At 38.1% G+C, this 17500-nt stretch overlaps 1 protein-coding gene across 4 annotated transcripts in view; it reads right to left on the reverse strand.

The window, feature by feature from the left end:
• Window positions 1-15196: 15196 nt before the first annotated feature.
• hpn (hepsin) overlaps window positions 15197-17500 on the reverse strand; it is a 17595-nt gene continuing 15291 nt past the window's right edge. For all 4 annotated transcript variants that reach the window (XM_027157794.2, XM_027157793.2, XM_027157795.2 and 1 more), the window contains one exon: window positions 15197-17500. This exon is cut by the window's right edge and continues 1360 nt beyond it. The gene's annotated coding sequence lies outside the window, so the exon portion shown is untranslated.

Raw genomic sequence — 17500 nt, forward strand, 5'->3', positions numbered from 1 at the left:
AATCTGACTGGTAGCGTCATCGCTTTTCCTGCGAAAGACAGACACGTGATCGTTAACACAGCTACAGAATACATTAATGTTAAACGCTAAGCCAAATTATACGGATTACTGAGATATGATAAGATGCTAAGATGCTAAGTTTATTATTTGTATGTCCATAATGTGCTAATGCTGTTAGCATGTATACTAGTTAATAATGTCAAATAACTGTTGGAAAATTATTCAAAATGATTATAAAATCCATTTTTTTTAAGGAAAAATAGCACCACGATCATGGAATCAGTGTCCTGTTGTTATAAGAGACACCGAATCAATCATTTCATGGCTAAATCAGATGAAAAAAATATCAAATCTGATACGACTTACTTCTTTTTGCCGCATTTGTCATCTGTAGGAGGAAAATGAAAAGGTGTGTAAAACTTTTTTTTTTAATCACTCGAATGTGAAAAAAAAAAAGGAAAATTAGAAATGAGAGACAAAACGAGAATTAGTAAGTGAAACGTACGAAAAAGGAGAAAGATCGCTCCTATTACAAGCAGGGCTGTGAAGATGATGCCTCCAATCCTCAGCCTGTCATAATCTATAGAAAAATACAAAAAAAAGTCAAATCTCGCCAATATCATCAGTTTCATAGTTTATATTTTATTTGCAATTTTTTTAAAATACATGAAGCACAAAAAAAGTGAAATACTCACTGTAAACAAATGGGTCTGTCCAGAGAAACGGAAACAAGGACAGAAAAAACTGAAGGTTAGCCACAACATTAAAGCTTCGAATACAATTTTCTGTTTTCATGTACGGAAAAAAGCGTCACGTTGCTGACGGACGTGAGGCTCGACAAACGAGTCCGACTGGAAAAAGTGCAAAGAGATGGAATAAAGGAAATACTTACTGGCTTCAGCTTCATTTAAGAATGCACTGAGAACTAGGAGGAAACCGAGAGATCATTAGATTCACTTTCTGTTTTTAAATCACGATCATAATATCTTAATATTGAACAGTATTAACAATATTAAATCACGTGTCATTTTAAGGGAATCGTTTCGAGCGGACAGACGGATTTCGGTTTAAAGATGTGTAAGAAGTGACAGAAAAGACAAAGAAAGGAATCTAGAAATAGAATTAGATAAAAATGTGATACGTTAATAATCAACAGCTTAAATCTGACCAGAGAAAAGCAGCACAACGTGTTGTTACGTCATAACCGCTAAGAGCCAATCACGTAACGGTATTCATGTTACATCTACTGATGAGAATTAATGTGTTTGTGTTGGTCGTCACTTCTGGAGCTAAGTCGTTATTTATTTACTAGTTTTGAGTGATTTTAATATTATTATTATTATTATTATTATTATTATTATTATTATTATTATTATTATTATATAAAGAATAGGATTTATGTTTTAGAAGATAAACCTCGATGTCGCAGGTCATTCATAATCTTGATGTTATAAAGTTAAACTTTATAATTTTACAGACGTTTTGATATATAAAGATTATTGAGATTTAAAATGTATTTAATTTTACTGAAACTTCATGTATTTTTTTTACAATTTTTTTTAATTTTATATATTCCATAAAAATCTGTCCAAAATTGCACAGTTCTGTTCTTGCAGTGTGTCAGAATGTTTGGTGTGTAAATGCAAAGTGTTGTGCGTCGTTCTGGACGCAAGCTTTTCCCTCAGACGTCCTTCGGGCCTGTGGGAAATGCCCTACGCTCGACCTCTGAACTCATGACACAGGACACACAGGTCCTGCTTTATTATTTTTACCTGTCAGGAGAACGAGCAGCGTCAACCGGCTCATCTTTCCCGGTTCCTGTCTCCTGGCATGAAGAGAACACAAACTGTTTGACAAAATCCCATCACATCATCCAAACGAAAGCTGCAGAAACTTGCGCTGTCGCTAACAGCTAGCATCAGAGTCAATCTGACAGGAAGCAGAGCGGCGAGAGTGACGGAGAGAGAGATGAAGGTGAGGAGTCAGGAATGTGCACTGAGTGGATACAGCTGCAGAGACACGCTGAGACGGAGCAGCGCTCGTGTTTTGACAGTAAACATTAGAAGCGAGGGTCAGCGAGCACCAGCGTACCCTTGGCCTGCCCTTGTAGACTCATACGAGGGCTGTTTTGGAAACTTTCTGCCCCCCTCGGAGTCGGTTAGCGTCAACTTTTGACCAACTCTGACTTTTACTCGAATTGATTTGTGTGTGAAGAGACTCGAGATCGAACATTACAGAATTCAGATGTTCGGCCTGATTACATAATATTTTAAAGGTTTTTTTGTTGTGTTCGTTTTTTTTAACAAATGACGATTTAGATTTTACAGTTAATTTACAATTTTTATATTTTTGTTGACAATTAGTTTGGGTCGGGGTTTAGGATTGGGGCGGAGTTTGGACTCGGACCAGACGAATTTGTGTTAAATCAGAGTCACTTAATCCAAACTGTATTTAGTCTTAAAAACATTGTTTGGTACAATAAAAGCTTCACAGCACAGAGATAATGTCTCTCTCTCTCTCTCTCTCTCTCTCTCTCTCTCTCTCTCTCTCTCTCTTTCAATCTCTCTCTCCTTCTCTCTCTCTTTCATTCTTTGTCTGTCTCTTTCAAACTCTCTCTCAATTATCTCCATTACATCTCCTCTCTCTCTATCATCTGCTCTGTATTCTAAATATCGATATCTATTTATCTATATTTGCTATGTCTTTCAATCTATATATCCTCACCATCTCTCTCTCTCTCTCTCTTCATCTCTATCTCTCTATATGATGTCTGTCTATTTTCATCTCTATCTATCGATATCTCTCCCTATATCTCTCTCTCTCTCTCTCTCTCTCTCTCTCTCTCTCTCTCTCTCTCTCTCTCTCTAGGTACAGGAACTAAAATGTCATAGCACAAACAACCTCCTCACAAATCGAGTAATTCACCTTTATTTTATCTCATAAATAAACATTTCTAATAATAACAGAAGTTCTAAATTCTAAAACTGTCCGATATTCTGACCTTTAAGGTCAAATCGCAGGCTCGTGCATTTCATCTTAGGAACATTTTATGACGACAACAAAAAAAATACTAGAAAAATTTATTTCTCACCTTTTTATACAGGATATGAGACGATGATGATGATGATGATGATGATGATGAACGATGTGCTGGATGCGACACCCAGGAAGTGCACATAGTCAAATCTGTCTTTCCTTTTACCTTGGATAAAAACTCCTCCTTATTGTGTACACATACAACAAAGGGCATCAGATGTGTGTGTGTGTGTGTGTGTGTGTGTGTGTGTGTGTGTGTGTGTGTGTGTGTGTGTGTGTGCTATAGCTGCCCTGCATCAGCACTGTGTTATGCTCTAAACACTGTGCATGTGTGTGTGTGTGTGTGTGTGTATGTGTGTGTGTGTGTGTGTGTGTGTGTGTGTGTGTGTGTGTGTGTGTGTGTGTGTGTGTGTGTTTACAACTTAAACAGTGATGTAAATGTCATTCAGCATAAAAATGACAAACTCTGGACACTTTCTTAAAATGAAGCATGAAAGCGAAGGTGTGTATTTGTATTTATGGTATAAAATAATACACGTCTCATTAAGTCCCGTATTATTCAGATATTCAGCGCCTTGAGGACAAAATGGCCGCCACGCCGTGTCTGTAGTAGCAGTTTATACAAAGTAGTTTATATAAAGTTTCTAAGAATCTCTGAGGTGTTTGTTTTAGTTTCTCCTGATTGTCGACATGGTTGTATCTTTTACACCACGATCCCTGATTCCTGACCATCAGCTGAACCGATGACCGTGAGCTTCATAACAGGGCATGGAGGGTAAATGTGGGCGGAGTCTCATACATTAGCGTTTGTAGGACAATGGTGAAAGTTGTGTGTGTGTGTGTGTGTGTGTGTGTGTGTGTGTGTGTGTGTGTGTGTGTGTGTGTGTGTGTGTGTGTGTGTGTTGGGGTAATTAATGGCTTATTATCCTTTATGAGGTTCATGACAGTGATATTACAGAAACATGGTTAAACAGGTTTATGTCTTGAGGGTTTCATTTAAATACCTTCAGCCTGCATGAGCAGAACCGCTGAAGATTTTCTTGACATTTCATCAAACACGGATTTGTCACGATACGAACTCTTTTCATTTCGGTTTTGACCCATGCGAGAGTTCTCATTTTATACCACAGTTGGAATGTACTTCTTCTTCTTCTTCTTCTTCTTCTCCTCCTTGTTGTTGTTGTTGTTCCTCTTCTTCTCGTACGTCTGTGTTTAAATTTCGTTGCATTACAGAAATCAAACTAAATAGAAGTTACAATAAAGTTTTATCGGAAATCTTATATGCGTCCTACCAAATGATAGTTTAGAGAAAACAGAGATGTGAAACGACAGATTTACAGCAGCCCCAGGAGTGGGAGAGTGCTGACTCCTTATAAAAAAACCTCAGAGCAGATCAGAAGAGTGGAATATGAAAAATAAAGAAAAAATAAAAGATCGAACGGCAGCTTAACGGATCTGCTCCGATCGTGGAGCTGTAACATCTAATGAGAGTGTACCACCATCACCACCATGAGGGAGAACTCAAGGAGAACATGGAGCTCCAGGAGGTCGTCCGAGTGTCCGACGTGCTACAGTGCCGTCACGTGCTGCCTCCTTCTTTGTGTGATGAAGAGTGTGTGGTGAAGTGTGTGTGAGGGGTGTGTGGTGAAGAGTGTTTGTGAAGGGTATGTGTGGTGAAGAGTGTGTGTGGGGTGTGTGTGGTGAAGAGTGTGTGTGGGGTGTGTGTGGTGAAGAGTGTTTGTGAGGGGTGTGTGGTGAAGCGTGTGTGAGGGGTGTGTGTGTGGTGAAGAGTGTGTGTGAAGGGTGTGTGTGGTGAAGAGTGTTTGTGACGGGTGTGTGGTGAAGCGTGTGTGAGGGGTGTGTGGTGAAGAGTGTTTGTGAAGGGTATGTGTGGTGAAGAGTGTGTGTGGGGTGTGTGTGGTGAAGAGTGTGTGTGGGGTGTGTGTGGTGAAGAGTGTTTGTGAGGGGTGTGTGTGTGGTGAAGTGTGTGTGGGGTGTGTGTGGTGAAGTGTGTGTGGGGTGTGTGTGGTGAAGAGTGTTTGTGAGGGGTGTGTGTGTTGAAGCATGTGTGAGGGGTGTGTGTATGGTGAAGAGTGTGTGTGAGGGGTGTGTGTGGTTGTAGAGTGTGTGTGAGGGGTGTGTGTGGTGTGTGTGTGGTGAAGAGTGTTTGTGAGGGGTGTGTGTGGTGAAGCGTGTGTGAGGGGTGTGTGTATGGTGAAGAGTGTGTGTGGGGGTGTGTGTGGTTGTAGAGTGTGTGTGAGGGGTGTGTGTGGTGAAGAGTGTGTGTGAGGATGTGTGTGTGGTGAAGAGTGTGTAGGAGGTGTGTGTGGTGAAGAGTGTGTGTGGCTTTGTGGTGCATCCACAGGTGCATGTGTGTGATGTAAATGTCCATGATAGAGGAAAGAGAGACCCCAATGATCTTCTCTGATGTCCTCACTGTCCACCGCAGGGTCTTGTGATCAGAGACGGTGCAGATCCCAAACCAGACAGTGATGCAGCTGCTCAAGATGATCTCAAAGATCCATCTGTAGCACATGGTCAGGATGGGGTGTGTGTGTGTGTGTGTGTGTGTGTGTGTGTGTGTGTGTGTGTGTGTGTGTGTGTGTGTGTGTGTGTGTTCCTCAGACTTTTTTAAGAAGTAGAGCTTCTTGGTGGTGGAGCTCTACTTCTTAAAAAAGTCTGAGGAACATACCTTCTTCTAACACCAAGAAATCTGGTGCTCTTGATGATCTCTACTGATGATCCGTGGATGTTCAGCGCAGAGCGGTCTCTCTGCGCTCTCCTGAAGACAACAACCATCTCTTTAGTGTGAACAACATACAGAGACAGGTTGTTGGTTCTACACCAGGCAGTTAGATGTTTCACCTCCTCTCTGTACGCAAAAGTACAAAAAAAAAAAAAAAAGTGCAAAAGTTTGTGCCCCCCGTCGTATCTGTTTCTCCTGCAACAAGTGAAGTGATATTTGTCATTTGTCATAATGATGGAAGATTATACGAATTAATTAATTAATTAATTAATCACATTTAATTGGTAAAATTATATTTAATTATTTCCTTCACATTATCTGGGGTCGTACAAATTTTTGCACTCAACTCATAGCAAGGAAAAATAATGACAATCATTTGAATGACCTGCGATATCTAAATAAACTGAAACAACGATTTTTACGATTTTATAGATGATGAATTTATACATTTTTTAATGACTAAAAAATTCAATTATTGTTAGTTAGTTTGTGAATTTTTTAAAAACTTTGAACACTGAAGGGACATTAGTTATATTTTTCACTTTCTTCAGTGATTGTCTTCCTCATTTGTTGATAAGGGTGCACAAATATTTGCACTCGATCTATCTTTGAACTCTCTCGGGTTAATGATTAGGTGGTGACGTGTAGAAGAGACCACGGACAAACAGAACGATCGGGTTTTACTGAGATTCTCTAAACGTTCCTCATCTCTTCACGTCTTGACGTACGCACTGAGACGTGACTGAGAGTCGGTACGAGTGCTGGACCAGGAGACGACCTGATATCCGGCGTCTAACAGACGTTACGGTCTTCGGCTAGCAAAAAAAAAAAAAAAACGTCAGTCCTGCAGATTTCATAATGACATCATTTAACTAAAGAGTTCAGAAGACCTGAATATCATTCATTCATTCATTCATTCATTCATTCATTCATTCATTCATTTTCTACCGCTTATCCGAACTTCTCGGGTCACGGGGAGCCTGTGCCTATCTCGGGCGTCATCGGGCATCGAGGCAGGATACACCCTGGACGGAGTGCCAACCCATCACAGGGCACACACACACTCTCATTCACTCACACACACACACACTACGGACAATTTTCCAGAGATGCCAATCAACCTACCATGCATGTCTTTGGACCGGGGGAGGAGACCAGAGTACCCGGAGGAAACCCCCGAGGCACGGGGAGAACATGCAAACTCCACACACACAAGGTGGAGGCGGCAATCGAACCCCCAACCCTGGAGGTGTGAGGCGAACGTGATAACCACTAAGAAACCGTGCCCCCCCCCCCCACCTGAATCTCATTTGGAGAAAATTGAACAATATGATGTCATTATCTCAAGTTATCTCATTAATTCAGACAATATTTGAAGGGTTTTTTAAAATTCATAAGTAATTCAAGTTATTTCAGTATTTCAAGATACCTTGTTATGGTATGCTGTAGTTTTTATCACACATCATTACATCAAGTAACTATCTTACTACTACAATATATTATCTCGGTTCCCTTATTCGTTAAAAACACCGTTTACACCGTTATCTCGTTATCTACTTATAATTTTAGGATTGTTATCAGAACATCATGAAGAACATTCTTTTGAGATATTATCATTCTATAACCTTCTATATTGAAGTAATGATATAATGACCTCAAACCTCAAAATTATAACTCTTTGAAATGATGACACAAGTGTAGAAAACAAGATATTAAGTTAGAAAAACGAGATAACGACATGTTGAAATTATTACATTAACGTTTTATTACAGCATTTATTGCATACAGTAACATTTTCTCCCGGGTTTGCAGTTCAGGGCTTCAATAACAAATTTAGAAAAGGGATTGTTTTTTATTTTCTGCCTCAACAACACAAATCAGATAAAATACAATTAAAAAAATGTGAAATTTGCTAAATCTAGAATATGAATAATAAAACATTTACTTTTCTTAAAACGTGTATATTAGCGTCGTTGTTTTCGTACGTCTTCTGTATGTGAAATTACAGGTGAAACATTTCAACGGATTTTGATTGGAAGACGACTTTTTTCGTACCTACTTCTGCCTGCTACTTGTTACCATGACAACCCAATGCATCCATGCTTTATTGATGAACTCTTACGAAACTGATTCTATTCTTTAAATCCTGATGTGTGTTATGTCGTTTCAGCTGCTTCGTATGATTAAGGTACAGTGCAAATATCTCGTTTGGATTATATTATACATGTGTGTGTAGTGTTTGTGTATAGTGTGTGTGTGTGTGTGTGTGTGTGTGTGTGTGTGTGTGTGTGTGTGCATCACATGCTCAAATACACTGAAACCGCTTCAATAAATTCTGTGTTTTATTCATGCATCTAACAGACTCTCTCTCTCTCTCTCTCTCTCTCTCTCTCTCTCTGTCTCTTCCTGTATCTCTCTCATTATATATATATGATAGAATCTATAGCCTATAATCTGTAAATATATAACATATTAATTATTTACAATTTACATATTTTAAGTGCAATAAATGTCATAACAGGTAGAATAAATAAGAAACCTCCTAAATATACCTTACGACACGATGCTTACACTCTGCTCTAGTGTACTACACTCTATTATTACATTCTATACAACATTTGTTAATATTAACCAGGAATCATGTATTTCTCTAAATATCCGTAACAGGAAGCATGGGGTGTACTTTCTTTTGCAAAAACCCACTGATTCAAATACAGTCTTCGTTGAGCCATGATGAATAAGATGAAGACTCGGAGCCACGATGAATAAGATGAAGACCTCTTAATCTTTTAGAGTCTCTTCTTGTACACCCCCTATGACGTCTTCGTCTTCGTCTTTGCCCTCTGAAAAAGCAGAAAACAAAACAAGGCTCTTTTAGAAAACTCGTCGTAAAATCGTCTCGTTTTTAGAACGCAGGAAACGAAGCTCTTAAATGAACCGCTACCGTTCCCTCGGCGGGATCGCGCCACTTACTGAAACATTCCTGAAGCTTTTCTGATTTCTTCAGGGAGACGTAGGCCAAGACGAAGACGATGAGGATGCCGAAAAAGCCGCCCATGACGCAACCGAAGAGCATCAGATAATAAGAGCTAGCACCTGATAGAAAGATATTTAGTTAAATCACAACAACAGCAACAAAACTAATGAGAGCTTGTAGGACTCCATAATGTCTAGATAAGACCTTATTTTTATTTTATTTTATTTTCAATTTTATTTTATTTTATTATTCTCTGAGTAGCGAGTTAAGATTAAGAACAAATAAGTGGACTAATTGCTGTGAACAAAAGTGGACAAAATGCTGATCAGTGATTGGTCATTTAGTAAAATGCTGATCAGTGATTGGTCATTTAGTAAAATGCTGATCAGTGATTGGTCATTTAGTAAAATGCTGATCAGTGATTGGTCATTTAGTAAAATGCTGATCAGTGATTGGTCATTTAGTAAAATGCTGATCAGTGATTGGTCATTTAGTAAAATGCTGATCAGTGATTGGTCATTTAGTAAAATGCTGATCAGTGGTTGGTTGTTTAGTAAAATGCTGATCAGTGTTTGGTCATTTAGTAAAATGCTGATCAGTGATTGGTCGTTTAGTAAAATGTTGATCAGTGATTTGTCGTTGATGATGATGCTGTTCGGGGATTGGTCATTTAGTAAAATGCTGATCATTGATTGGTCGTTTAGTAAAATGCTGCTCAGTGATTGGTCGTTTAGTAAAATGCTGATCAGTGATTGGTCTTGATGATGATGCTGATTGGTCATTGGGTACAATAGTGATCTGTGTGTAGCGCTTAGCAAAGTCCTCACTATGACAGGTATCATTAGCATTATTGAACCCTTCATTAAAGTGACTCAGAGCAGCTAGTTAATCTTTATTAGCAGTTATTTTACTGCTAATAATTCTCTCTTGACAAGTTTGACTCTTATGTTTTGCCATCTGTTGTCCAAAAAAACATACCTGTAATCCAAAGGTATCCAGTTACTGGGGGAAGACCAGTGCCCACGCATGTGAAAGCAGTGTTGTTAACGTCGGGTCCGATGTTCGACATCTGCCATGTAGCTGTAACTTGAGTGCTAGTGACCTCGCAATTCCCATTCAGACCCTACAGCAGAGGAACAGAGAAGTCAGTGAACAGAAACAGGTCATTCAGTGATGGTTCCATCATTACTAATAAATAGGTTCGAGTACTGGACGATAAGACGGCACGTCGTTCCTGACATCTAGGTTTTCACTTCACAAATTGATCTAAATACTTTACTGGTGACTGAGTTTTAACATCTCAGGATGCTTTTTTTTTTTTAATGAAGTGAAGTGTTGAATTTCTGCACTCGAGTATTTGGACAAGTCTCAGGACCGGTTATTTGGTGAAGAAAAGTAAATTCCCGAACCATGGAGGGGTACTTGATGTTTTTCCCAGGGCACTGCTGCACATAGCTAGATTGAGGGAAATTTACGGTGAAGTTGATCGCCATGTTGATCGTCGGTATGACGGTGCAGGTGAAGGTGGCTGATTTGCCCATGCTTGCGGTGGTGTTCACAGGGATGTTGGTGTAGTTCTGTCCTGCAGATCAGTGGCAGGGAGACCGAGAACATACGATTAATACGATAAACAGAACACAGTATTATTCCAGCACATCTCAGGGAATCAATCTCAATATCCGTTGAATATATAAATAAACAAAGACAATATCGAGTGAAAAAATGACACGAACACCATGAAACGATGCTAACTAGCTACTTATTATCATGCTAGCTTTTGTGAATTACTTCTTTTTAAAGTGTAAAGTGTTATAATAACGTAGGCAGAAAGAGACACACTGACACCGTGTCCTAAATCTTCACTTTCCAGTCACTTTTTAATGGTGAAACGTTTTAGTAAGTCAGTAAATTCAGTTACGTTCGATGCTAACGGCTAACGTCTAAGTCGAACGGGAGAACTTATTTAGCAAAGCAGGCTTGTTAGCAAAAATACACACAAGGTAAACTTAACTAGCTTTAAAACAACAAAACTTATGTCTTATTTATTTATTTATAACGTAAAACCTGAACACACTCGTGTGAAAAGTCTTCTTTTCTTTTTACTGCTTTAAAATGTTTAATTTAAATACTATCAGTTCTGCACACATTGTGTTTGTGTTATTCCCGATTGTAATATTCAATGAACAGTGAACATTATAACATGAACAGACGATTCTGTGTCCTGGAACCTTATTCTGTTGTCGTAAACGTTATTTTAGCTGATTAAATCGCATCCTTCTTTATCGCCACACTGTCGCTATTTCAAAATGTTCACGTTTTTACATAATTGCTGTAATCTGGAAATAATTTTTTTAAAGGTTCTGGACATAATTTTTTATTTATTTATTTATTTATTTTACAAACTAAATAAAACTAAATAATGTTTTAACGTTTTATTTATACGTTAATGTTATATTTAATTTGATTACATTAATGTTTAAGTTAAGATTCACAAGAAGTGTTAACTGCTACTAACTTTTAACTGCTGTAAAAAAGCACTTTATTTGTTTAAAGTTTTGACAAACCAAATGTTATTGCACTTTTGTTCATACAGCAGAACTTTGATAGAATAAAATTACGCAATACACTACTTTTGATTTCATTATTGAGTTTTGCGCATGCTGCGATTAATCGCGATTAAAATATTTAATCGTTGCCCAGCACTTATATATATATATATATATATATATATATATATATATATATATCCGGGTCATTCAGGGACATTTATCAAGTTTGTCCCTAAATTTATTTTTATGAAAAACATAAAAGGTGAAGGTCATAAAACTACTAAAGCCAAACTGCCTACTTATACAAATAAAAATAAAAAAATAGAAATGAAAGAAAAAGGATTTATCACTGTTTGGTTTGAAGGACATTAACAATTATGTAAACTTCTAAAAGGTATAAATGAATAAATAAATAAATAATATATATATTATAAATAATAAATAAACAAACAAATAAAACAAACAAACAAACAAACAAACAAACAAACAAATAAATAAATAAATAAAAATGAATGTCGGACAACAATAATGCTTTAATGGAACAAATTAGAGACTTTTATTTATTCATTAATTATTAGATTTTATTTGTTTGTTTGTTTGTTTGTTTATTTGTATATTAAACTATATTAAATTTGTTTGTTTGTATATTACTATATTAAATATATTTTTTGTTTATTTTTTAAATAGCACTTCACCTTAAAGCATCTTAAACTTTATATCTATTTTATTCTACTGTACCTACTGTGATTTGTAGGTATTTTTTAAAGAACCTTTGTGCTGGCTGTTGTGTCAGAGCCTTTCAGTCATTTGACTAAGAAATGTGCAGTTTTTTGACTATTCTAATCTCAACTCCTCATAAACAAATCTCTCTCCCTTACACGCCCGTGTTGGCGACTTAAATTTGAGATTTTACTCGAGATTTTAAATCAACACGATTTCTTTTCGATTTTTTTTTTGCAGGTTTAAAATATCCTTCACTCACATCCCAAAGAACACACTTTATAATAAAACTTCGACGTTATCGTGATCGTTTTTGTCGAAGTGACGCGATGTGAAATTTGTATGAGACGCCTGAAGGTTTATATTTTTCTGAACGTTCCTCACATTTACGCCGAACTCATCATGACACCGAGACAACTGAGATTTGCGCAGAAACGTCAACGTGTCAACATCATCCCACATTTCTCACATCGTCGTATCACGTCTACACGAAACTATACACCTTTCTTACTAAATATTGTGCCTAAATGTTCTAGAAACCATTTCTACTTTTAGTTTCGTGTCTCAGATGGAACAAAAAAAAAAAAAAGGTAACACGACGACATTCCCACAAAACCATGATCTCGGTTATAAGCAGTAACTCACACAAATGATGTGGTGAGATGTAAAACTTTACACATACCATGTACAGATGGGGCAGAATGAAGCACCAGGCAGATGAAAAGCCACATCGGGTTTAACATCATCTCTCTAGACCTTTCCATCCTTCCTTTTATCCTCAGAAACTCAAGTTGAAAATAAAAAAAGTAAATAAGAAAGTCCTTTTCCGATCCTTTTCTGCTGTCCTGAAGGATCACACAGCTCGCTCACAGTCTCCTCCAGCAGATACAGAACCAAACGAATTCAAACCAAACTTCTCATTTGCAAGTGTGGCATCTGTGAAAACTTCCTCGAACGGGTCGACCAGCCGAATGCCAGGCTCCAGTCTGTAGACGAATGTGTCCTGGGTGTTCCTTTACCCTCCCTTTTGTGGGTTAGTGCGTGTTTTCCGTGTTTCCCCGTTCAAGATTTTCTTGTGTGTTCAAGATATTTTACTTACAAAGCAGCAAAAAGATTTACATGGATTGCAAGGAAAGGAGACACTTTTTCAGCGAGAGGCTCAACATGCACTTGTAATATTGTGAGGGAATCCTGGAATCTGGTAGATCAGGTCACCCTGGTTATGAACAAGGAAACGCTTTTAAAATGCACCATCACATATCTGATAAACATGTATCACATATCTATTATATATCGGTTACAGTACGAGGGTTTAGAATGCTCGTTAAGGATCGAAACCAGAAAGCTTTAATCGTCGGTGAGAAAAATCACAAAATCACAAAAATACAGAAAGGTTCTTCGGGAACCTCAAAGAGTTTTTCTGTTCTCCTTAAAGATTCTGTGCATAGCATCTAGGACTAAATGGTCAAGCCTTTCAGGAGGTTAAGAATCTTTAATTACCAAATAGAGTACACTTGAGTTTTCTCCCTCTGGGGAATCCTTACGGTTCTATGTAGGGGAGAAAATAAGGACAAAATAAGGAACCCTAAAAATACTTTACTATCATCCTTCTCACGTGACCCTTTCTATAACGAGTACTAAAACAGACCGAACACAGGGAAGCTTCTAACCTGAAATGGTTCTTTAATTGTTTCTTAAAGGTCTACTGAGTAATATTTACTTAAGAAAATGTTTCTGTCTAAAAAAAAGAAACTAAGAGAACCCTAAAAGTGTCCACGAAGAAACCTGGAACGGAACATTTTCCTACCAGGAAGCTAAAGACCAGGAAAAATCATAAACTTTAAGATTGTAAACTTTAAATGAACTATCCACTGAACCCTTGAAGAACCTTTGAAGAACCTTTGAAGAACCTTTGAAGAAGTCTTTCTTTCCTTAAAGTGTACTTCTTAGTGCTAGAAGTCTAGTGCTAAAACACATAAGAAACTGTTAGAACATTTAGAACCCTGAAGGAGACCAACAACAGAGTGCTGACATATCAAGTGTACTTTCGAAGGCTAAGAACCCTGGGATCTAATTATCCAATAAAGATCTCCTGAAAAATAAATGCTATTTCAGTTCAGTACCAAAAATGTAAAATAGCAGGTTCTTCATAATGAGCAATATTTAGCTTGACACCATTTTCATTTGAGAATATTAAAAATTCTATCCTAAAAAAAAAGGCATTTCTTATCAGGCACTTTTTGAACCTGTAAAGGCTGTAGAAGAAAACGAAGGATACGGAACCTAACAGCACCTGACAGAAGCTGTAAAGAACCCTTGCTTGTGTAAGCGTGTACACAAAAGGTGACGTTATATAAACCAGTTCCACTGAATTGCTTTTAAGCTTTTTACAGTAACCTCAGCAGACTTCCTCAAATCGTTTCCTGATTTATTATCAAACAACATTCGGTGTTCACTAAATTCCAGGGGTTTCGTTACCACGACGTAAAGTGGGCGTGTTTCTGGAGGTCTTGGAAAAACGCCCTCTTTCAAAAATAAAAACAAACAAACTGCATACTACGAAGGACAAAATACAGGTAGATTTATTTTAGAAAACAAATAAACAACCAAAAACTAATTAGGGTTAGATTATCAAATAGGCCACGCCTACCCGATGACGCAATATCTGTTACGCTGTCAATAGGAAATAATAAGTGCATCCCGCCATCAAACGAGCGGTTTCCTCCCCCGGTCCAAAGACATGCATGGTAGGTTGATTGGCATCTCTGGAAAATTGTCCGTAGTGTGTGTGTGTGTGTGTGTGTGTGAGTGAATGAGAGTGTGTGTGCCCTGTGATGGGTCGGCACTCCGTCCAGGGTGTATCCTGCCTCGATGCCCGATGACGCCTGAGATAGGCACAGGCTCCCCGTGACCCGAGGTAGTTCGGATAAGTGGTAGAAGATGAATGAATGAATGAATGAATGAATGAATGAATGAATGTTGACGGATGTATTTCATCTTTCATCTGTACGGTGCTTCTTGCGATGAAAATTTGGATCCATTTCATCCTATTTTGTTTGAAACCGTACGTCATTCAGCAACGTAAACATCATTCGATTACTGTTTGTAACACGATCCTAATCGACTCCGGTCGAAAAAGAACAGACTTTAAATCACGAGGAAACCGCATTTAAAATTAAGACTTTATTTCGATGCCGTGGTTGTAACATTTCCAGTGAAAATGACATTTATATTAAACTTTAAAATCTCAGTCATGTACACGTATTCACATCGATTACTCAACTCTCATGAACATAAAGGATAGAAAGTGCACACAAATACACATTATTATAACAATAAAAGGGAAATTAGGATCTTTTACATCAATCTGCTTTAAATATAAAACTCCGCTAAATATTCCACGTCGATTCGATCTTGCTGTGTAAATTGTGCTGCGAATTATATTAAATACAGGACAATAAACAGCGTGTAGTTACACCAGGAACGGTTAAATTACAGCTTTCGCCACTGACGACACAATCAGAGACACGACTTAATAACGATTAAACGGTGATGTCGCATAGCGGAAGATTTTTACTGTATATTTACAACAATACACACGAGTAACGAGCAAAAATACTGACCGCCGCTTTAATACTACTGCGGCTAAATGAAGCAGTCTTTGGTTTATATTACTGCTATTCCACAGCCGGTAAGAAAGAAAAGAAAAGAAAAGAAAAGAAAAGAAAAGAAAAGAATAACAATAAAAGAAGAGAAACACAGGATATATAAATTTTTTTTTCAACACTGCAGCCAATCTTTTTAGGTCCAGACTGAAAACCAAAACAGTAAAATGTTCAGAAAAACAACACTTTACTCTAAAATGTGCAGATTTCATAGACTTAATAATCCATTTCATTTCCAAACCATATTTTTATGTGTAAGTCTTTAACTCATGGCGTGACGTAAACCTCTCTGATATTCCTCCGTTAAACCGAGGAGGTAAAGTGACTATACTATACTATAGGCTTGTGCGATATAACCGTATAATCGATATTACGCTGCCCCGATATCTGCTCTCGTTATATAACGCCACATTATATCACATTATATTATCGCTACAAACATCAAAAAAAAGGTGTCTTTTCCTCTCTGATAAAACAGGATAGGAACCAATTTCAAAATTAAAAAAGCCCCGCCCACTCACGCCAGTTCGTACTGTACCCCCCGACCGAGGCATCCTCACTTCCTGTCTTGTTGCGTGACATAAAATCCATTCGCATTAAACTCCGCTAACATTTCACAAACATATACTGAACATCGGTCCGTTATATTTATCACTTAAGAAATTATAAAAGAATTTGGGCTGAAAATCAAACGTGACTTTATTTTTTTCAGGGAATTCTTAATCAAAGTAATTTCATTTGAGGTTAGAGAAGAAAAAATTAAAAAAAAATAATGACCCAAATAGAAAGTCTCAAATCGAATCATTTGCAAATATATATATTTCTTTTGCTTTCTTTCCAGTTTCCAGCACTAAGAGCAGCAGCGTCGGCGAACGTGTCGGCCGTACGGAATAAGACGACGATAACGAATAAGAGGATTGGATCAGAAATGTAGCGTTACACAATGCAGAGTCACTTTAAAGGTGCGGTGTACGATGTTTGAAAAATGCTTCAGAAAACAAACAAACGTGTAGCCAATGAGCAGAAAGGGGTGTGTCTTCTTAATATGCGGCGGAGAGGGTGTTCAGTGCGCGTGTGTGTCATTAGTCGAAAGCGATTGAAACACTGACATGGCGGATACCTGGCGTTACCTCTGCCTCGGGTTGTAGGTGTCAAACGTCGTCTTCCGCGTGAAACGGAGCGAAAGCTTTCACGCTACAACACACAGTACTACAAAAACACATCTGTATTACCACAGTGTTACTCAGTGAGTTGATAAAAATATCCCCTCGGAAAGCTGCCCCAGCAGGTTCCACCATAATAGTTGCCTGGGTTACGTATGTATGTATGTGTGGGCGGAGCTATCAAAACACCCATTTGGGTTAGGGGCGTGTTTGTTTTGGTGATTCCAAATGTCAACATCGGCTTTCAAACATCGTGCACCGCACCTTTAAAGCCACCTCCAGCCGAGAAGCTGTTACTTGCCTCTGCCTCCAGTGAGCTCCTGACTACAGCTGATGATATTAACACCACATCATCTCCTCCTCAGACCCGACACGGTGAAACACCCGCTCTCCTGTCCGTCAAAACCGATATCGCACAAGCCTAGTGTACATTTATTAAAACCTGCATACGACAGATGATTTAAGAATTGTTTTGTCATTCAGATTTTCCTGAAAGTAAACAAAAAGAAAGAATCTTTGTCCAGTTTCTGAATTCGCACAAACACTCGCAGGAACAAAAAGGTACTTACTGTAACGGTGCCTTGTCGCTGGGGAGACAAGCGACAATGATTTACGCTGTCAGGGATTCGCTTTTAAAGGTCGAC

This window comes from Tachysurus fulvidraco, chromosome 25 (genome assembly GCF_022655615.1).
Source record: "Tachysurus fulvidraco isolate hzauxx_2018 chromosome 25, HZAU_PFXX_2.0, whole genome shotgun sequence".
Taxonomy (NCBI): domain Eukaryota; kingdom Metazoa; phylum Chordata; class Actinopteri; order Siluriformes; family Bagridae; genus Tachysurus; species Tachysurus fulvidraco.